The sequence below is a fragment of the Canis lupus genome, chromosome 1 (genome assembly GCF_003254725.2).
Source record: "Canis lupus dingo isolate Sandy chromosome 1, ASM325472v2, whole genome shotgun sequence".
NCBI classification, from domain to species: Eukaryota; Metazoa; Chordata; class Mammalia; order Carnivora; family Canidae; genus Canis; species Canis lupus.
This window is the reverse complement of record NC_064243.1, coordinates 40,648,862-40,672,813: the sequence shown is the minus strand read 5'-3', so window position 1 is coordinate 40,672,813 and position 23,952 is coordinate 40,648,862. Positions and strand designations below refer to the sequence as shown.

The 23,952-nt window shown below is 40.3% G+C and overlaps 1 pseudogene; it reads left to right on the top strand.

The window, feature by feature from the left end:
• The first annotated feature begins 21,696 nt into the window (after positions 1 to 21,696).
• On the top strand, positions 21,697 to 23,320 carry LOC112643456 (COBW domain-containing protein 2-like; annotated as a pseudogene).
• Positions 23,321 to 23,952: the final 632 nt, after the last annotated feature.

Below are 23,952 nucleotides of genomic sequence, written 5' to 3'. Positions count from 1 at the left end.
CACAAAGTCCAAGGTAAACAAATGTTGGCTGTTAGTATTGTCATGTTTGCTATGGTTATTATTTTGTCCTGAATATGATGTTCCCTGGAAGTTCCAGCCTTGGAGGGGGAGGGTGGCAGGTTGAAAAGAGGGAGGAGGGGATCCCTGGGTGGCTCAGCGGTTTGGCACCCGCCTTCGGCCCAGGGCCCAATACTGGAGTCCCGGGATCGAGTTCCGCATCGGGCTCCCAGCATGGAGCCTGCTTCTCCCTCTGCCTGTGTCTCTGCCTCTCTCTCTCTCTCTCTCTCTCTCATAAATAAATACAAATAAAATCTTTAAAAAAAAATAAAAGAGGGAGGATTTGTCTTTGGACTAAACTGGGAAGTAGCAGTGAATTAAGAAAAATCAGGGGCACCTGGGTGGCACTGTTGATTAAGCGTCTGACTCTTGGTTTCAGCTCAGGTCTGATCTTAGGATCTTAGGATTCTGGGATTCAGCCCCTTGTGGGGCTCTGCACTCATCATGGAGTCTGCTTAAGACTCTTTCTCCCTTCCCTTCTGCCTCTTTCCCTGAGCTTGCATGCACATGCATGTGTGCTTACTTTCTCTCTCCAGAATAGATATATTTTTTTAAGATCTTATTTGAGAGAGAGAGTAAGAGTGGGGGTGGGGAGGAAGAAGGAGGGCAGGCTCTTCCCTGAGCACAGAGCCCAAGGCAGGGCCAAGGCCAGGTGAGAGGCTAAGGCTGCCCAGAGGCAGGGGAAGGCAAGCTTAAGTCCTTGGAGGAATGGCTCCCGGCAGGGCTCCAGGTAGACTTGATCCCAGGACCCTAGGATCATGACCTGAGCCAAAGGCAGATGCTTAACTGACTGAGCCACCCAGGCACCTCAATAAATAAATATTTTTTTTTAAATCAAAGTGGCCACACATGCACATATACCAGCCACTGGTATCACAGTCCCTACATTCCACAGCTGGACTTCTCAGGACTAATTATCTTACAGTATGACAAGAGGAAGACTGACTTGGACAATAGCCCCAAACCTTTAAAGAATTCTCTGAGCCTTTTCTTCTCAAGGTGCTAACTCTCAAGTTTTAAAATAACACAATTTTATTCGAGCACCACATTAAAAGCCTTGCATTAAACTAGACCTCAGAGTCTCAATAAATAACTTAACTTTACATCTACCCATCTGAGATGCTAACAAGCCTTGGTTGGAGTAGCTATCTCCCTTCCAGGGTAAGCAATAAACCCAGTTTTATCTTATAAGAAAAATAAAACAGACTTAACACAAAACAGAAAGCACAACAGTTGGGTGTGCATTAACTCTAAGGCATCCCTGTTTCCCCTACTGAAGAGAGTCAGGGTGTCAGACTCCTAAAATGCCCCTCTTTGAGGTCTTATAAAAAATATTTCCATGTTCCATGTCATTTTTGACAGTTTAACTATGAAATGTGTGGGCAGATTGAAATGGAGACTCAAAACTGGTTGGGTTCCAAAGAAAATTACCATAAATTGGAAATCTGAATATAGCTATTCATCTGTGGGCCTTGGGATATGAATAGATCATTAATTAGGGCCAGAAACAAAATGGTGCTGTCTCAGACACTATGGCAAAAAGCAAAGACTTTTCCTAACAAGCAGGAGGTCCTTGGCGGCAGGGGCTATGGCTGGTGCCCAACCCAGCTCCAGGCACATGGAAGATGATCCACAAATGAGGAGTGAATGAAAACAAGATTGGAGTAAAAGATTAGGGTTTGAGTCCCTCCTCTACCTCTGCCAGACAGCACAATCCTAGAAAAACCCTCCCAAATTCCAAATATCCACCTCTATCAAATAGGAACTAAAAACAACACACATCTCTTAAAATCATTATAAGAATTATAATAAGCTAATTCAGATAAAAAAATTTTTACAAGCTACAAATAGTTTGAAGAAGGAGAAGAAAGGAGAAGAAAGAAGGGAAATTAACATTCTCTTAATGCCTGTTACTTGCAAGCATACTAACAAAGACTTTTCCTATAGGTTACCTTGTGTAATAGAATAACAATGTGAATTACTACTAAGTATTCATTAGTGAATATGTGTTGATTGACTTATTTTCTTTTTTTTTCCTCTGAGAAGTACTAGATTTAAGTTGTTCTTTATTTTTTATATTTTTGTAAATTTATTTTTTATTGGTGTTCAATTTGCCAGATAGACTTATTTTCTAAGTGGATTCAGTTCTTTTCCCTGAATCCATCATCCCTTTGCTGGTGAAGTGGCCTGCTCCTAGACTAGAACTGCTCAAATCCTGCCTGTGGCTCCCACTTCATGGGATAAGCCACATCCTACGATGGGGATGCTAGGAGCTCGGGGTGCACCTCGGGGTGCAACAAGCACCCGAAATGCTGGGAAGCCAGGGGAAACGTGGGTAACTCAATTCAGGGGAATTATATCATGGTCTCTCATAAAATTCGGAGGGCTTTTGGTTTCTGACAGCCTCTTTTAAATCTAAGTTTGCCTTGGCAGGTAAAATGAACAAGTCGAACGAGCTGTGAACAAATAGTTCGATAATGAACCTGAAAAAAGATAAGCCAATTTACCTTTAAGGCTCAAACAGAACTTCTATAAAAATCTGTTAGTCTTCCTCCTCATCTTACCTGTTTTTCAACCACTCCCGCATTCCCCTTCTAGAAGATGGCAAAAGTATGTGCTAGCAAGTAAGATACCTAGATTTATTCAAGAAAGGACAACCATCCACCTCCCAGAAATGCTGTAGGAACTAAACTAGACAATATATTTAGATAAAAACAATAACTTTCGGAGTGCCTGGTTGGTGCAGTGGTTGAGCATCTACCTTTGGCTCAGGTCCTGATCCCTGGGTCCCGGGATCAAGTCCCACATCAGGCTCCCCATGGGGAGCCTGCTCTCCCTCTGCCTGTGTCTCTCATGAACAAATAAATAAAATCTTTAAAAATAATAATAATAATAATAACTCTCATTTATTAAGCACTTGCCATGTGCCAAGCGCCGTGTGAGGTGCTTTATGTGTGCTGATGCAATTTCTGTGAAATAGATATTATTATCCCCATTCTACAAATAAGGAAACAGAGATTCAAAGATAAATAATTTGTCCAAGGTAAGAAAGGTGTATTAAATAACAGACCTAGGAATGAAATCAAATCTGACTCTCAAATCTGTTCTTAACCAATACCCCGACTCTGTGGCCCACCCATAGCTTCTTACACTTACAACCACTCAGTACATGTCATGCCTGCTCTCTCCCCACAGAACTGCCAGCAAGGGAAAGCTTAATCACCTTCTTTCATGAAAACTTGCCAGTCAATTTGAGTGTGTGTGTATGAATATGTGTGTGTACAAATATATACGTGTGTGTGATCACTACTGATCTCTCAGACCACTGATGTACTTGGAAATCCTTTTTCTCACAAAGGCACAAACTAGACAATCTGAGTCACTCAGATTCCAATCACTTTTTTGGGCATAGAAGAATAAACAATGGTTTACAGTATCTGGAAGACTTGTTTGAATTCTGATTCCACCTCCTGGCCACATCAGTGGGTTTTCCAGCTGCACATAATAGAAACTATCTCTAGCAGGAAAAGCCTGTTGAAAGGGGGTCCCTCAGGACGGATGGGAGAACTGGAGATCCAGGCTTGCCACCGCAGAGACCAGAGCGAGCAAGTCCCAGCCGGGATCCCCCATAGAACATTCTGCTTGGAAAACCACACTCGCCCCACTGGGGACTCGCTCCAACGCTGCTGCTGTGAATAATGCACGTGGGGCCTCTATTTCTAAGACCGAAGCATTAGTCACCTGGCTCAGGTCTGAAGCCTGCCACCTCGCTGCCAGGGAACTGAAAGACAAAATACTGCCCTCACACTTCCCACTATGGAGCTAGATAGGTCGCCGGTGTCCCATAAACATTAGCTCCCTTCCCACCTTTCTCCTCCCAGCCCCATCCCTGAGGATTAATGAAGCTCACTGAGTCTACCAGACTGGCAAAGAGCCCAGCCACCAGCCAGCCTCTGCAAAGAACAAGCTGGTTGACAGAGAGCCATCCCCTCTTGACCCTTGCCCTCTCTTTGCTGGATGGGGCGGGGGGGGGGGGGGGGGGGGGTTGCTTTCCCGGGGTGGCAGGATGTAAGATTTGTACAGCCTCTGAACAGTGTTAAACCACCCATCACAAAGGATGTTATTAGCACTCTGCTAGAAGTTTAATAACAGAAAGGCAGCAAATCAGTGCAGGAAGTATTCTGAGAATTTCTTTCAGAAGTAACAAGGAATGCAAAGAGAGCATTGCATTTGGTTTCAAGTCAAGCGAGTTCAAACCCAAGGTCTCTAACGCAGGTATCTACTTTTCAATTCACCTTTCTATGGAGAAAACGGAGAAAAGGAGGAAGTAATTTTCCTGACCAACCTGCAAGACTCAGGAGCCAAGTGGTTGCCATGGATAATGCTGCCCAAACAGGAGTCTGGCGTGGCAAGGGTAGAAATATGGTTGCATAAGGGAAGGGCAGAGAGGTGGAAGGCACCGAAGCTTCCACCCCACCTTTCTCTGCTCTGGCCAAAGGCAGATCTGATATTGGTCTCCCCGGCCCTGTGCCCCCAGCATGCCTGCGTGTACAGGCTTCTTTCTCCCTATAAACGGAGTGCTGTGCAGAATTCTGCCTTCTTAAAGCTAGGTTCCCTCTCTCTGCAGAGCTTTCCTGCAGAGCTGGTCCTGATTCATAAGCTTAAACAAAAAAAAATGTTTCCTCTTGCTATTTCTTTTCCTTTCACTCCGGATATATATCATCCTGGGTCTCACTGTGGGATAGCTAATGTGGTGGACACACTATAAGAGAAATCACACTTCATCCCAGATGACCACAAATATTCTCATCCGTTAGCACATAAATAGAGGGATCGTCTTGCAAGAATGAACTTCTGCTTTGCCCACCCCATCCTGGAATGAAGCAATCGTGTTTACAGAAGAAAACTCACAGCACAAGGTTCTGCTTCTTTCTGAAGCTGAAAGTAGCTTGATCAAAATGAATGACAAAAAAAAAAAAAATGAATGAATGACAGCTCGAATTTGCAATGGAGAAATAGCTTAGTTGTTCCTAAGTATGCACCACAGTGGAATGAAATGATACTTCTTCCCCTTTTAAGATACTTCAGGCCACCTCTTTTCTCAGAAGTCCAATTCTTGAATTAAAAAATAGTTATAATTTGGGATCCCTGGGTGGCGCAGCGGTTTGGCGCCTGCATTTGGCCCAGGGCGCGATCCTGGAGACCCCGGATCGAATCCCACGTCAGGCTCCCGGTGCATGGAGCCTGCTTCTCCCTCTGCCTATGTCTCTGCCTCTCTCTCTCTCTCTCTCTCTCTATGTGACTATCATAAATAAATAAAATTAAAAAAAAAATAGTTATAATTTGTATAGCCAGCAACATTCTTAATTCCAAGATGCAAGTTTCCTAGTTGCATTTACTCCCATATTGTCTACTGGAATCAGATAACTTGCCAGCTGCAATGTCAGAAAGGAAAGAGAGAAAAAAACAAAAGATCCACAGTTATTACTGGATATCCATTGCCACTCAGGTAGGTTTTTAAAAACACAAACTATGGATCTTTTCAAAACCCAGACTTTAAGAATAAACAATGACCTGTTTCTGGCAAGACAGTATGTAGAGAGTTGTGGAAAAAATCATTCATTGAGCAATAATTTTATAAATCATCTTCAGAGAAGCTGTACTATAGAACTTTGCTCTATACATAGGATCAGAGACTTTCAGAGCCGAATGAAGCCTCATCTCATACCTGGATGAGCAAATTGATCTGTGCCAGTCAAATGGTCTGTCCCAGCGCTTATCAAAACCCATGTTCAGCTGCCCGGGCTCAAGAGGCCAACACTCAAGAGAGGAGTTTTGACTCTGAAGGAATGTGCGGTTTATACAGGAGGCCAGCCACCTGGGGAGAAAGCAAACTCTTATCCAAAGACCACCTTACTCTGTGCTTTCTGCCTAACCCAGGGATTTTTAAAGGGGTTTAATCAGTTAAGGGAGTGCAGTGGTCTGTGACATTCCCCCATTATGGGCAGACTGATGAGTTATCTGGGTGCTTGGAGGTTGTATGAGAAGTGCTGGTTTCGTGGCTCCGGGAAAGGGATAGGGGGACATTATGCAAGAAGGATTGGTTCCTTGATACCCAGGGGTTGTGCAAGAGTCCTCTGTCCTTTCTGCAAAGGACAGCGCAGTCTACAGATGCACAGAGGGAGGTCAATAAAGTCATTTCTGTGACCATAAAAAAGAAAAACATTTTGTGAACAGACTGCTGGGCTAATCAGAAAAGTAAGGGGGCCTCAAACAGACTTGCTGGCTTCTGTGGCCTAGGTACATTCTGGTCCTTTATTCCCTGAGGCCAGTGGTCTGCAAATCTCAAAGAAAGTAAATTAGTTCTTTTCCACATCAGGAACCATAAGTCAGCAAGCAAGGAGTGTGTTACCTTGAAGCAAGTCAACCCTTACGACCAGACAGATTGCTGTTAAAACAGGTCCCTTAGCAATAGTGACCAAGGAAGAAAAGGGACCCATCCACCTCTGACACTGGTGTCCTTCCACTGCACCAGCTGTGTACAGCAAGAATTAATATATTACCACTCAACTTGCTACATGGTAGGGGAGATCCATCAAAGGCACCAAGCCAGGACAAACAAAGGTTACCTAATAGAGACAGGTCAGAAATTGTTTGGCTGGGAGACAGCTATTTCTGGCAGTGATAGATTTTAGTTTAATTTGTATTAGAGTGACAAAGATACATGGATTTATCTTTAATCTCCACTCTGTAAGACCATTAGCTTTTCATTGTCAGACATACCCATTTGTTTAGTGTTCTGGTCAACCCTAATTTGTGTTTATAAATATTTCATCAAGTTTTTAAAATTTGTTTTGAATCTAAAATCATTAATATTATTATGACCTCAACTTATAACCAGGTTGCAGTCAAACTTTCATTTGCCCACTATTTTTATTTTTTAAGGATTTTTATTTTTAAGTCATCTCTACACCAAACCTGGGGCTTGAATTCACAAGCCCAAGACCAAGAATCACATGGCCTATCCACTGAGCCAGGCAGGAGCCCCTGACTGCCAGTTTTAGAACTGGGAACTTGCCCTCTATCAGAAACCATCCTACACGTGGGAACTGGATTCCCAGCTCATTCTTCCCAGGGCTCTCGATCCATATTGCACTATAGCAGCTCCACAAGCTCACTGAGCCCACTGTGCTTATGATTAAGAGGTCCTCTCCTTCCTGCACCCTCTTTCCTATGGAGGACAACACTATTCTCTTCCTTTCCTTCTTCCAGCCCTCACTTTAAAAAAAAGTTTTTTAATTAAAAAATGGAAACCAGATATGAAATTCCAACTGTCTGATCAAAACAAGAACCAATTCTATAGTGTTCATGAACCAATTTTTTTTTCATTCGGATTCCTCCTACTGCTAAGTGAGAAGAACCTCTCCCAAACTCTCATTCTCCTCAGATCAATGGGCAGTGGACCTTGTGCTTTAGAAATTGAGGAAAATTTTGTATTACAAATCTGGTAGACAAAGAAGTTTCCTGAAAATTCCACCACTTTTCTCCTCACTCCAAGATATTTAGTTAAATAGCTTATTTATGCCACAGTGTATACAGGTATATACAGGCATATAGCGGCTTCAGAGTCAGACCAAACATGAGTTTAAATCCCTGCCCTATATCAGATTGGATAAAAAAGCAAGACCCAACGATATGCTGTCTGCAAGAGACTCACTTAGACCCAAAGACACCTCCAGATTGAAAGTAAGAGAGTAAAAAACCACTTATCATGCTAATGGACATCAAACGAAAGCTAGGGTGGCAATCTTTATATCAGACAAATTAGATTTTAAACCAAAGACAGTAATAAGAGATAAGGAAGGACACTATATCATAATTAAAGGGTCTATCCAATAAGAAGGTCTAACAATTGTAAATATTGATGCCCCTAACATGGGAGCAGCCAATTATATAAACCAATTAATAATAAAGTTAAATAAATGGATAAAGAAGATGTGGTATATATACATATATATAATATTAATATATAATAATATTAATATAGAATTATTATAATTATACTAAGATAATATATATTATATATAATGTATATATGTAATATATATACCACATTCTATATATAATAGAATACTACTTAATTCTCAAAAAAATGAAATCTTGCCATTTGCAATGACATGGATGAAACTAGAGGATATTACGCTAAGCAAAAATAAGTCAATCAGAGAAACACAGTTATGATCTCATTCGTATGTGGAATTTAAGGAACAAAACTCCTAATTTACATTGCAACTGGTAAATGCCCTGTCACCAATATGTTCATCCCAATTAGAAGGTAGAGGAAGACTTTTTTAAAAGTACTCACCAGGGGCACCTGGGTGGCTCAGTCAGTTAAGCATCTGTCTTCCACTCAAGTCATGAGCTCAGGGTCCTGGGATTGAGCCCTGCATCAGACTCCCTGCTCAGCAGGGGAGCCTGCTTCTCCCTTTCCCTCTGCCCCTCCCCTCTACTTGTGCTCTCTCTCATTATCTCTCTCTCAAAAAAAATAAATAAAATCCTTAATAAATAAATAAATAGTACTCACCAAAGAACAGCAGTCTTTCAAAGATTTCTTTCAAGTTTAATTCTTCATGGTCTCACGGGGTGAAGAGAAGGGGTGTCAGCTCTCTTTCCTAGGAGGAGAGAGCAAGAATGAAGGAATGGCAAGCTCTGCTTTCCCAACCTGATTGGGACCCTCCAGCTCACCAAGCCCTATTCGCATCACAGATCAGTTTCCCAAGTACATCGAGAGGAACAATCACAAATACTTTTTGCTCCTAGGAGTACCTTGAAAACACTTCATCTGCCTATTCTTCATCCTGTCATCAAGAGTACTTGTAAGGGGCATAGGGATTTTCCCTATGCTAACTAGGAGGGCCATTCACTGAATCATGTGCAATTATTTTACAAAATTATTCATTCTCTTCTCTTGGTAAACTCTTCTGATTTGTCAAAACCTACCTCAGATACCACCACCTCTGCGAGGCTTTTCAGGACTTCTCATTCATTCAACAGACATTCATTAAGCACCTGTGATATGCTAATCGCCGTGCTTTGTGTTGGAAGTACAGCGCTGAGCAGGATGGAAATGGCTCCTCCTCTGTGAATTTCACGTCTAGTACAAGGTGACATAGAGGCTTATGACAGTGAGATTCAACCTTATGGGAAATCGGAGAGGGCTTCTTTGAGGAAGCAGTGTTTTCCACGTTTTCTGTATTGTCCTTGCCTGCCATAGCAGTCATCACAGAGTTTGGAGACTAGGGACCCAATCTAACTGTGCATCAAAGATAGGGACACATGTCAATAACATACTAACCACAAAGCCTGGTGCATGGCAGTCTCCATTAAGAGATGTATGACCCAGCCCTGGCCCCTGCCCTGCATCACAAGTAGACCACAGTCACCTGGGAAAGACAAACATCTGTGATATCCCAACTGATATCAAATACATGTCATGGGTGAGGTGAGTTTTGGCGGGGATACTTAGAAATGGCTCTGTGCAACCCACCAGCAGGCCAGGGGTGTTACTTAGCTCTTGGGTCATCAGCCTCTGGTCCTGACAGAGGAACAGCCATAAAACAATGCCTTCATTTGAGTGGTCCAACTTTGAGATTAGAAGGAACCCACACTTAAAAAATACTAAAGAGCCTCCCTGCCCCTAGCATGTCCCTCTCCCACTCATTGCCAGCAGCTAAGGTCCCAGATGCAGAGCTGTGTTGTTCTCTCCCTGGTGTGACTGCAGGGGGTGAGAAGTCAAGTCAGTACCCTTATCAGCCTTGTAAACTAAGTCCCGTGTGCAAGAGTGTTTCTTGGCCTTTCTAGAGCAGTCGCCTTCTTATCTCAGTTATTTTATCCCACACAAGGAGAGAACTCCTGGGGGCCATCGAATCTTCTCTGAGACCAGCACAATCTCCAGAGAATTTGCTGTCTTTCTAAAGAGCACACAGAATTAATTAGATGAAATTAATTATGGAGAGCTGAAAACAATTGCCAACAGATAAGCTGCTTTAAACTGGCTTGTTCATACTCAAATTGTGTGTTCTTCATGAGACACTGCTCCATCAAGGAACTCTCTCCAGCATCAGGCTTAACAATGACTTCGAAAGTGTTGATGGGGCCGGAGCCAGCAGGATCTGAACAAATTCCCCTTTCTAAATATAGTCTCAGTGACATTTGAACTCCTACCAGCTGGGATGGGGCCAAACTATTAATAGCCAAAAAGAGGATGACTTGATAAGAAGTTCTAGAAAATCAAGACCAGAATAAATTTCTCGTTTGAGGACCTACTATTTTAAAATACTTATTTATTTGTTCATGCATCCCTTTACTCACTTATTCATGGATTTTACAACATTCCCCATGCCAGACACTGCTAGGTGACAGGGACACAGAGTCCTATATGCACAGCTCTCAATGCATCTCAGGAGAAAGAGATTCAAACACTTGGGAGAAAAATGAGGAATCCATGTGTGCCACCTCACAGAAGCACCTAGGAGAGGTTCCTCAGAGAGGTGACAAGGAGCTGGATAGTAAATGGAGGACAGAAATTCACCCGCCAAAATAAGGAGAGGCATTGCAGATAGAAGGACACACGAGTAAAACACTTACCTTGTGTAATCTTCAATTTCTTTAGGTATAAAGTGAGAGAAGACATACCCCCAACCTAATGACATTCCTGAGGGAATTAGAGAGCTATAGTGAGCACAACGCCTGACAATCATACAGCACTCCCAGGGCTCAGGCTTCAGAGGATCCTGGTTCCCAACAGTGGGGGGTGGATTGATGGAGGTTCTTTCTTATTCTTACCCATTGCTGTTGGTGGTCTGAGTGTGTGTTTCTAGCATGCATGGCTCAGAATTAGCCGGTAGCCAAGGAATAGAACAAAGCTTAGCAGTGGAAGCAAACTGATGAATCATTAAGTCATAGACCATGCAGACAAAGCAGCAGGCTTTGTCTGTTGTTTTTTTTTTTTTTTTTTTTTTTTTTTAAATATTTTATTTATTATTTATTTATTTAAGTCACAGACAGAGAGAGAGAGAGAGGCAGAGACACAGGCAGAGAGAGAAGCAGGCTCCATGCACCAGGAGCCCGATGTGGGATTCGATCCCGGGTCTCCAGGATCGCGCCCTGGGCCAAAGGCAGGCGCCAAACCGCTGCGCCACCCAGGGATCCCTGTCTGTTGTTTTTTAAAGATTTTATTTATTTATTTGAGAGAGACAGAGAGAGAAAGAACATGAGTCAGGAGGGGGGGAGCAGAGGGAGAAGCGGACTCCCCACTGAGCAGGGAGACTGATGTAAGGCTCCATCCCAAGACTCCAAGATCATGACCTGAACCAAAGGCACACCCTTCACCCACTGAGCCACCCAGGTGCCCCACAAAGCAGCAGTCTTGAAACTAGAATTGTTTGTTGTAAGCCCACATCCACCCCTTAACAAAGTGCCTTTAAGCACTGGACTCCACTTCTCTCTTTTGGTTTAAGTGTGGTAAAATACACATAAAATTTGCCATCTTAATTTTTAAGTATACAGTTCAGTGGTATTAAGTATCTTCACTTACTGTGCAGTCATTACCACCATCCATCCTCATAATTCTTTGTCTTCTAAAACTGAAATTCTACACCTATTGAATAACAGCTCTCCATTCTCTCCTACCTCCAGCTCCTGGCAACTGCCATTACACTTCCTGTCTTTATGATTTTGACTACTCTAAACTTCCTCATATAGGTGGAATTACACAATATTCTGTGTGCATGTTTGTGTATGTGACTGGTTTATTTTACTTAGCATAATGTCCTCAAGATTCATGGGTTTCCTTCTTTTTTAAGGCTGAATAATATTCCAGGGTGTGTATGTATACCACATTTTGCTTATCCTTTCATCCACCAATGGACATAAGTTGCTTCCATGTTTTAGTTATTGTGAGTAATGGTGCAATGAACGTGGTATACAAATACTTCTTTGAGACCCTGCTTTCAGTTCTTGTGTGTATATATTCAGAAGTGGAGTTGCCAGATCATATAATAACTCTAATTTTTAATTTTTTGAGAAAATGCCATACTGGTTTCCACAGCAGATATACCATTTTTACATTCCAACCAACAGTGCACAAGGGTTCCAATTTCTCCACGTTCTCGCCAACACTTGATTTTGGTTCTTTTGCTTTCTTTTTTCTTTTTTTTAAAGATTTTTTATTTATTTACTTGAGAGAGAGAGAGCAGAAATGAGCTGAGGGGCAGGTGGAGATGGAGAATCAGATTCCTCACTGAGCAGGGAGACTAATGCAGGGTTCGATCCTGGGACTCTGGAATCATGATCTGAGCCGAAGGCAGATGCTGAACCTCTGAGCCACCGGGGCACCCCTGCTTTCCTTTTCTAATATTTTATTTTTAAGTAATCTCTACACCCAGAGGCTCGAATTCTCAACCCTGAGATCAAGAGTCTCATGCTCTTCCAGTTGAGCCAGCCAGGTGCCCCTTTTTTTGTTCTTTTGATAGTAGACATTCTAATGGGTGTGATGTGGTATCTCATCATAATTTTGATTTGTGACGTTGAACATCTTTTAATGTTTACTGGCCATTTCTGTATCTTCTTTGGAGAAATGTATGTCCAAGTCCTTTGCCCATTTTTAAATTGGGTTGTTTGTCTTTTTGTTGTTGAGTTTTAGGAGTTTCCTATATATTCTAGATTTTAATTATCATTTATAGATTTGCAAATATGTTCTCCCATTTTGGGGGTTGCCTTTTTCCTCTTTTGATGCACAATTTTTAAAATTTTTATGAAGTCAAATTTGTCTATTTTTTCTTTCATTACCTATGCCTTTGGTGTCATATCCAAAAAATCATTGCAAATCCAATGTCAAGAAGTATTTGTCCTATTTTTTTCCCAGGGTTCTGTTGTTTTAGGTCTTATATTGAGTTAATTTTTGTGCATGGTGTGAGGTAAGGATCCAGCTTCATTCTTTTGCATATGGATACCCAGTTTTCTTGGTACCATTTGTTGAAAAGCAGGTGTCTCTTTTTATTACCACTTTGAACTTCACATGTTACCTGGTTTGATCTAACAATCATGCCAGGCAAATACAATGAGTATTTTTATTTCTTTACTTTTAAGTGCATATCTTTATTGCTGAGGGACTGAGAAATTAAATCCCTTGTCTAAATCATACAGTTCATTAGCGGGAGAACAGGAACTAATATTATGGACAGCACAATCTTCTTCATTCCCATTAGATCATGTTTTTCTGAACTTTTTAATTGGCTATTGCTAGGATGGGGAGTAGGAAGGAATAGCCAAGGTTAAATCAAGAAGGAAAGTATATAAAGCCCAAACCACATTCTTTAATTAGAAGTTTTCTCTTTGTGCTTCAGTTTCCTTGGATGTCAAATGAGATTGTTAGCAAGAATTCCAAATGTTTCCCCTAAAGTATCACTAATGGCAGAAAAATGTGAACAAGCATTTGCTTTACATCTAAAGGCCAAGACATCCAACCCAGGCACGGCTCTGCAAGACAGAAGCTTCTTTAAAATCCCTTGTTTTCACTGAAAAAAAAAAAAAAATCATGTGCAGGTCTGCATTTTGCTCCATAATATACTTGGATTTGTTTTTAATATTAGTAAGCTTATCCCATACAAATTTCTGGCTAAAATAGATTCTCCAGGGCAATATGTGGCCTTTTCCTGTGGCTTTTTTTTTTTTTTTGTACTCCCTGTCACTCAGCAGCTGCACACACCTCAGTGTGAGATGCAGACAATTATAAATCTCTTAAATCTCCATCCCCACATCTTATCATCCCGTACTTGGGCTTCAAAAAAAAAAAGGTATGAAATCATACTCACATTTGATAATGAGTATTGAGGAGTGAACAATTAAAGTAATGATTCTTACATTTACATAAGCTCCACAATGAGCAGAACCTGCCCCACCCCCCCTACCCACACCAGCCTGGCCCAGGACCCAAGTATCTCCTGAGAAAGGATCAGTCAGATACCAGGTAAAGAGTTGTCTACCTGAAAGTCATACTTGCTGCATGCCGAATGAACGACTATCCTATTGATTTTCAGTGTAGAGTGCAACAACTAGGACTTCAGATTAGATGTGAATCACTACTCTATCACTCACTAAGCACTAAACTAGTCTATTGTGAACTTCTTATGAAAAACATCTAGGCTTCTTTTGATAGCTCTGAGTAACCGAAAGGAATCCTAAAACTGTCTTTAAGCTCTTCCTTTCATGGAAGTCCCTCGTGCATGGATAGGCATCTGCTCAGTTTGGTCAATTTTCATATGTCAAAGCTACAGTTATAGCTGCTGAGACTTTCCAGTTTTTCAATTTTCTAGACGGGCAGCACTTAGATTAAGATGGAGGGTGATAGTTAATGAAATCTTTTTTTAACCTAAGAGATGTTTCATTTGCCTAGATTTTCATTATTTCTGAACTGTAGGGTAGTTTAGTGTATTACAAAAGGTCATAAAGACATTTATTTGTTCCCTTGAAATTACGTTAACTAAGAAAAAAGAGTATAGGACAGTATATAAACCCTTATCACAGAAACAGATACTGAAAGGTAATCTATGGGCCCTGTGTAGCATTGAACATTCATGAGATCCTGGCATCTATGAAGTTGCTTATATTTCCAGGGTTTTGGTTTTTTTTTAAAGATTGTATTTATTTATTCATGAGAGACACAAAGAGAGAGAGGCAGAGACACAGGCAGAGGGAGAAGCAGGCTCCATGCAGGGAGGCCGATGTGGGACTTAATCTCAAGACCCCAGGATCATGCCCTGAGCCAAAGGCAGACGCTCAACCACAGTTTTTAAAAAGTATCATCTCTGTGAGAGTTAAAAATGGTTTAATTAAATCATATAATTTTAATTAATTATATTTCAATTATTACTCATTCATCTTTACCCATCTCCAATATTTATTATAGTCAAATGTACATTTCTCTGAAACTAAATTTTCCTTGGGCACTGAAGTCACTGTGTGTATCGTGCCCCAAGGTTAATTCATTTCCAGGGGTCATTTCCCCTAAGTATTGTGAAAGACTGTAGTGTTGACAGACACTGTAAATAAGAACATTTTTTCATTCACCAAATACGAAAATCCTGGAAGCACTTCTTATTGTTTGAGAATCCACAGCAAAAAAATAAAGTTTTTTGTCTCTGTTTTTGTTTGTTTTGTTTTATTAATGTGACTCATTAAGCTTTATAAGAACAATCCAGATGAGGGTAACAAAACCATCTACAACCACTTTCCCAAACCATGCCCATTCACCTAGCTGAAGACTAAAGAACATTTTTTCACTTGGTTGCCATGAAAGACTAACTACTTTCACCTGCAGGCCTCTGCTCACACTTTTTTCTCACCCTCTAAAAAGACTGGCTACATTCAACCTTACTGTCTTCCACTTCACCATTTAATGGAAGTGCCCTCTGGTGTTACTCTTGATTTTAGCAACCAAAATCATTGGTTTCTGTGTCCTGATCCAAAGTGCTTAATAGCAGGAGTTTTATACTTAAGTAGCATCCAGAGATACATTAAAAGTATGACTTGAAAAGAGAGAAGAAAGAAAATGAAGAAGAAAGAAAGAAAGAAAGAAGAAAGAAAGAAAGAAAGAAAGAAAGAAAGAAAGAAAGAAAGAAGAAAGAAAGAAAAGAAAGAAAGAAAGAAAGAAAGAAAGAAAGAAAGAAAGAAAGAAAGAAAGAAAGAAAGAAAGAAAGATGCCTAGAAGCCAGACTCTCTAACCCACTTACTTAATAAAATGCTGATAAATATCTTCTTCCAGTGCCTCACACTCTCCAGTAGTGGACTTGGAGGTAGGACAACTCCCTCAAAAAAAAAAAAAAAAAAAAAAAATCAGGACCCAGAGAAATCAAATGACTTGCCAAGGTAATATAATGAGTAGGTTTATCATGCAGATCCTCTGCTACCATATAATAAAAAGTGCTAAAATTTCTGAACTACTTTTCACGAGCCAGATACTATGCTAAGTCTTTTATATACATTCTCTTATCTGAACCTCACAGCAAATGTTCTGAAGTAGGTACTATCATTATACATATTTTACAGAAAGAGAAAAATAAGCTATGGAAGAGGGGTTGAGGAAACTTATATGCTCAGGGTCACACAAATATAGGTTTTGAATTAGGTAGCATGATTCCAGAACCTATGCTTGAAACCACTACTATGCTTGAAGCCTTCATAGAAATGTATGCATAGTTGGAGGTATGTAGCTATATAGACACAAATAATGGATCTGCACGTACTTATGTATGTATGATATACCGAAGGGCAAGATACAGAGAAACAGATAAAGGAAGAAATTCATGGATTGAGATGGATTTAGTGGACACAGTTTTTTTGAGTAGGCAACTCTACACTATACTGCCTGAGGATGTTTTGCACTCACGCACAAACATAAGGAAGTGGTTACTTAGGTAAGGTTAGGTTGGGATGGGGTGATGGAGAGCTGCTGAGGTGGCTCGCAAAATTCTGCTTCTTAACCTGGATGGTGGATACATGGGTGTTTGCCTTACAACATGTCATTTAACTCACTAAGCCATACCAGAAAATAAATAACATCATAATGGCATGTACCTGGGGCCGATGGGAGGAAGCAGTTCCTAACAACCATCCCATCTTCTTTCCAGTGTGCCTTTCTATACTATAGAGACATAAAAACCAAAAACTGTATTTCCCAGACTCCTTCATAACCAGAGTCCTGGATGTGATTTTGATTCTGTCAATCAAATGTGGCAAAGTTGGAGCAGAGGCCAGGCTTCTGTTGTTCCTTCTGGCAAGCCTGGTTGTGGAGACATGTGGTATTTCTGTAGGAGCATTAGCAGAGGTCCTGGGCTCTGATCACTGGCTTTGACGTGTTGAGAGCAGGGCACGTGGCACATGGCATCCATTTGTGCAGATCATCGCAGGCATGGTGTGGCTCTGGAGACAGCACCAGCAGCTATGGCTTCTGATTGTGGTGACCTCCTGCTTACAGTAGTTTCTTATCCTTGTCTTGGTGGCTTCCTAATTGTAGCAGTAGCAGGATGGTAATGGAACCAGCAGCTTTTTCATCATAGAAGGAGTAGCCTTCTTTGTGGTTTATGCAGGCTCTGGACAGACTCATGGGGCAAAGCAAACAAACATTGAAATCCAGAACTTGCCAAAGGCAGGGACACTGATAAACCCCCTCTTCTTTGGGTGGGAGTCCTGAGAGACTAAACCCTAGGTTAAGATGAACTACAGTAAACCTGTCCTCCAACAGACTACAGTCCAGCTTCAAAGAGTCTATATAGCCAAAAATATCTTAATTCCTAAAATGTAATGAAAGCAATTCTGGATTCAGAGCTACCAAGTACCTGAAAGAAGTCATTTATGGAGGAAGTAAATAATCATCCTAGACTTCTAATTCTTTCAGCAATAGTTTTCAAAATATAATGCCCAGCACACTGACAAAGATAGCCAAGCACAGGGGGAAATAAAATAACAAGAATGAGAACCAGCAGAAACATACAACAGAAACAGAAAACACACCAAAGATCTAGATCAGTGCTTAAATGGAAGTATAATGCAAGCCACAAATGTGGGTCACATATGCAACTTTAAATTTTCTAGTAACCACATATAAAGAGTAAAAAGAAACAAATGAAATCAGTTCTTAAAACTGTTTTATTTAAATCAGTTTAACTCAAATTTTTATTTAACCTGAACTTTTATTTCAACATGTAATCAACATAAAAATTAATAATGAGATAGTTGACATTTTTATACTATTCAAAAATCTAGTGTGCATGTTACACTTGTAGTACATCCCAATTCAGACTAGCCATGTTTCAAGTGTTCATTAGCTGAATGTGGCTAGTAACTTGTATATTGGATCTTGTAGCTTTAGGTTTTAGAATATCAGGCAGGAGTGTTGAAATACCTATGCTTAATGAACTTTTAAAAAGTGAGGCTGAGGGATACCTGGATGGCTCAGCGGTTAAGCCTCTGCCTTTGGCTCAGGGCATGATCCTGGAGTCCCCAGATCGAGTCCCACATTGGGTTCCCTGCATGGAGTCTGCTTCTCCCTCTGTCTGTGTCTCTGCCTCTCTCTCTCATGAATAAATAAATAAAATCTTTTAAAAAAGTGAGGTTGAAAAACTTCAATATAGATCTGGAAATTATATAAAAGTAAAATAAGATATTTGAAATATGGAATAATCTATCATTTTAAAATTGAATAGCTGAAATTAAGAACTCGGCAAATGCCTTTAATAGCAGATTATACATGGCTCAAGAGAGAATTGTCAACTGGAAGGTGAATCAGAAGAAATTATCCAGAATAAGGCACAGAAAGACCAAAGAGTAGAAAAATATAGAAGAGTGAGAGACAGAGCAAACACCATGAAATGGTTCACCCCACATTTAACTGTCATCCTAAAGGGAGAGGTAAAAGAAAAGAGGGACAAGGTCATATTTGGAAAGATAATAGCTGAGAATTTTTCAAAACTGTTTACAAGTCTATTGTCAATTTGATTGTCTTCCCACTAAAGGTAACTGTATTAATCGTTGCTTTTAGATTTTTTCCCCTTTCTCTCTTTGAGGATCTCAAAGATTTTCTGCAATTTCACCATATTGTACCTTCAAGTGAATTTATTTTTCTATATCCTACTTGGTATTTCTTGTGTTTCCAGAAATTGAGGATTAATGTCAATTAAGTCAGGAGTTTCCTTTGGCAGAGCATCATCTATAGGGTATCTCTGCAGCCTATTTGAGGTTGTGCTCTAGAGGGATATTATGTTTGATTCTGCTAGATGCGCTGGATCTCTACCAGCCAGAAATTTTTTTAGGTTATTTTGTGGCTTGAGATACCTGGATCGGTCAGTCAGGCAGAGTAAATTCTAAACTGAAAGCCAAATAAGGACAGCTTATAGTTATTCATTCTTAGGATAGTCTTTTGTTTATTTTCTTTTTACACACAGAACCCAGGCCAAGACAGAGAAATGTGCCTGCTGTGTTCTTTTGTAGTATCTCCTTGTGCACCTGAGCAGATTTTTTTTCCTAACCCACCTTTTTACTATACCTCAGCTTTATATGTGGTCTCAGTTCCAACTCCTCACCTTGATAAAGCCCATAGCCTAATCCCTGTCCCTAACTAGGAATAAAATCTAAAACCCTGGCATACCGAGGCCAACAACCTCCACCTTCCCTACCTTCCCACCAACCTTTGGAAAACTCAGTGTCCACCCTTAGCTTACCATTCTGCTTTTTAGCATTTTTTTTCATGTTTGGCCCCTATAAATTTCCCTCTCATGCAAACTCAGTTAGTTGTACTTTTTTTTTTAAGACTTTATTTATTTATTCATGAGAGACAGAGAGAGGGAGAGGGAGAGGCAGAGACACAGGCAGAGGGAGAAGCAGGCTCCATGCAGAGAGCCTGACGTGGGACTTGATCCCGGGACTCCAGAATCACACCCTGGGCGGAAGGCAGGCACTTAACTGCTGAGCCACCCAAGGATCCCCAGTTAGTTGTACTTTTTAAAAAGGATTTATATATTCCTCCCACCTTGGAGATGGGGAGCCAAAACTCTAAACCTAAAATGCCATACCTCTCAGTTAAAGACGGATAAATTTATCCTGAATCTTAACCAGTTAAAACACATAGGAATAGCATCAATGAATGATTCTCATGTGGTCTTATCCAGGTTAAACTTGAAGGGAATAAAATCTAACCTGACCTATGTCAGCTGAGTGGAATTTATTTATAGCAACATAAAGATAAACATTACATTTTTCTCAATATTTCCCCCTTCCCTTCTCCCCATATAAGCAAGTAGGTTTTGGGGCTCCTTTCTTCAGGAGAGATTCACAGCAGAGTAGAAAAATAGAAAAGACTCCTTTCTTTTTTCTAAAATCCTAAGCTCTGAGAGAAAGGCCTAGACAGTGTCTTCAAGAAACATCAAGAGGAGATTTCCCCCATACTAGAGGGAACCCAAGGGGATGGTGACAAATGAGTCAAAGAACTCTTAGACAAATGTTCATTATATGAAGAGCAGCAGTGCACCACCATCTGACACCCCTGTTTACAATTCATGTATTTCTCCCACAGGTTTCTTCTCTTTTTCCTCCCCTCCTCCACCTCCTCCTTCTTCTCCAGGGCATGTCCCTGACTACTCATGCTATGGCCCAATCAATTCTCTCTTCTGCCAATGGCTACCAAACAAGTGATTAGCCCTGCCTTTGAGAGAAAATGAGCATCACCTTCAGTAACTTTGACTCACTCGTGGAGTACCGGTGACTGGTTAAATGTTTTCTAGGAGGGAAGCAGAGAGGCTATTAAGATGGTGAAGATGCGGGGTCCTGGGTTGCTCAGTTGGCTGGGCATCTGACTCTTGATCTTGAGTGGGGTCATGATCTCAAGGTCATGAGATCAAGCCTCATGTTGGCCTCCACACTGAGCATGGAGCCTGCTTAAGATTCTCTTTCTGTCTCTCCCGCCCCCATCCCATTCACATGATTTCCCTGTAAAATAAATAGATAGATAGATAGATAGATAGATAGATAGATAGATAGATAGATAGATAATAGATAGATAGATAGATAGATAGCAGAGATTAATCTTTTTTTGGCTCAAAATGGAGACCAAGAAGGGTCCTTACCAAAAAAAAAAGAAAAGTAAGAGAGAATTCAAATAACATCGGGTAAGAATATTCTTTAAGCAGAAACCGAACAGAAAGCAAGCACACTGCTTTGAAATAAGGTTTACTGTTACAAAGAGTTAAGAAATATTTTTTTTAGTTAAGAAATATTTTGACAATAGTTAAAACGGATGACATTCTCTGACAAAAGCAATTTTTTTAAGTATTCAATATTGTGGGGAAAATGTAATATACACAAAAAATCAGAAAAACTGGAAAATAAAATTATCGGATTAGTAAATACAGATGTAATTAAATGTTTAGCACATTTCTGCTACTAAAGCAAAACATTTTCATGAAAATGTATATTACTAGCTATTAATATTATGCCCATACATCTTTCTTTACAGATAAATATTAATTCCCTTAATTAATAATTTTCATCCATTACTGCAGAAATCAGAGACTTAACTGTTGTCATTGTTGCTGCTATTCTTTGCTTGTTAGTTTGTTAGGAGGAGCAGGAACCTTACCAAGAATGCTTTGCAAAAAAAAATTTGAAATCATTTGATTTCTAACAGAAAATTTTCCTAGTTTTCTTGCTCCATTGTTGCTATGCCACATGGTGTCTGCCCACTGTAGCTGAACAGTCAATTATGCAGTTTCTAGGCAGAAAAATGCTCACATTGCACGGAAGTGTCTAAGCATCCCATGGTAACTCTGGTAATATGTATTTTCATTGTTCATTTGAACTCGTAAAGGTACAATTCTCCTGCTCTTACATGTTTTCCTATAGCGCCACCCTGCATGGTAAAGCCAAAATTAATGATTTCTCCTCAAAGGCAAAGTTTTACTACAATTTACACAGTTATGTATATTTTTAAATGTATTTTAAACTATTTAAAAAATATTTGTTACATTTCTATATTAGACTTTCTCATTCTTAAAAACCTTAATTTCTTGTGAAATTAAGAAGGAAAGTATGGGTGCTGCAGATGAGGAAGAGGAACAGAGGGAGGAGGACTGTCCTGAATTGGTTCCTATTGAGACGAAGCTAAGAGAGGAGGAGGAAAAGTCTGGTCCCGGCACTATGATCCCGTCACACTTATCACCGGCTATTTAGGTAACTAACCTGATCAGAAAATGCCATAAATGCTGGCATCCTGCGAATTTGGGAGCTGCCGGTGCCTCTTCACCTTAGGCACCGGGGTCTTCTGGCAGACAGCAAATATCTCTGAGGTACTAGGAAGACAACACTTCTGAACTATATTTTGACAGATGAACACAGTTAAAGAGTAGCAGTTATTTTAAATGAATTTGGGGAAGGAAGTGCAGTAGAGAAATCTTTAGCTAACAGCCAAGGCGGAGAGTTCTATGGAAAATGGTTGGACCTTAGAAACAGTTGCCCCTGCTGTTCAGTAAAGGACAATGGCCTTAGGACTACTGAGAATTTGATGCAGAAGGAGAAATTTGAGTACATACTACTAGAGACCATTGGGTTAACAGCTATGGCTGCTGGAGCTTCTATGTGTGGGTTGATGCTGAATTAGGAGTTGATATTTATCTTGATGGCATCATAACTGTTGTGATTTCAAAATATGGATTAAAACAATTAGAAGGGACGCCTGGGTGGCTCAACGGTTGAGCGTCTGCCTTTGACCTAGGGGATGATCGTGGGGACCCAGGATCGAGTCCCACATTAGGCTCCCTGTATGGGACCTGCTTCTCCCTCTGCCTATGTCTCTGCCTCTCTCTCTCTCTCTCTCTCTCTCTGTCTCTCATGACTGGTTGAATAAAATCTTAATTAATAAATAAATAAATAAATAAATAAATAAATAAATAAATAAAACAATTAGAAGAAGAAAAACCTGATGGCCTTATCAATGGAGCTTCTAGGCAAATTGCTTTGGCAGATATCATCATCATTAATAAAACGGTTTCAGAAAAGGATTTAAGCAAATTAAGAATAGCCATTAGAGGGATCCCTGGGTGGTGTAGCGGTTTAGCGCCTACCTTTGGCCCAGGGTGCAATCCTGGAGACCCAGGATCGAATCCCACGTCGGGCTCCCAGTGCATGGAGCCTGCTTCTCCCTCTGCCTCTCTCTCTCTCTCTCTCTCTCTCTCTCTCTCTCTGTGTGTGTGACTATCATAAATAAATAAAAATTAAAAAAAAAGAATAGCCATTAGATCAATAAATAGACTAGGAAAAATTTTAGAAACACAAAGATAGAGTTGATCTCTTGAACACATTAGATCTTCATGCCTTTGACAGTCTTTCTAGAACAAGTTTGCAGAAAAAACTTCAGCACGTGCCAACAACACAGCCTCACCTTGATCAGAGCATCATTACGGTGACATTTGAAGTACCAGGAAATCCAAAGGAAGAAAATCTGAATGTATTTATTTAGAATCTTCCATGGGAGAAGAATGTGAGAAACAAGGACGACGACTGCATTGAGGTCCTATGGGGCTAAAGAGGCTGGTATCAAAGACAAATCAAAACAGGCAATTGTCCAGGGATCCTGAGACAACAGTTTATAGCTACTGTAACTGAAACAGAGAAGTAGTGGACAACACATTTCAAAGAAGATCAAGTCTGTCCATAACACTAGAAGCATTTCTTATCCCAGAGATCAGGTGTCAATTTGGGGGTAAGTTTCCTACTGGGTGTATTTAAAGCATCTATTCTATGCATCACTTCTGCTATGAATTCCAGCGTACTTTAAATAGCGTTTATTTTATGGAACACGTAAGATGTAGCAAATAAGTACGCAAAAATTTGACATTCATACAATAAAATATAATGTCTCTGGGGGAAAAAAAGAAGTAAACAGTAGTGGACTGTATCTTATCCTAGCATTCCTAATGGACTGGCAGATTTATAAATATTCTTTACAATTTTTAGAAATACATGCTTCCTCATAGTAAAGTTTTAGGTGTGGCACAGGGCACACTTACCAACTGACCCAAATATCATGAGTTCCTCTGTTAAAGGAAGCCAAAAGGAGATAAATCTAGGTTTGGTAAGTAAATAAATATACATACAAATATATAAAAATTTTAAGATGGAACAATTCACTAAGTTTCTGTTAGAGTCCTAAAAATATCTGGTTATACCTGATTAAGTCAGCTCAGTTTGTTTTTCCAGGTGCTGTTGCTCTACAATGTGGCTATTTATTTCTCAAAGCCTAGAATTAACATTAGTGTTTCCAATGACTAAAGGGAATTGGATACTTGA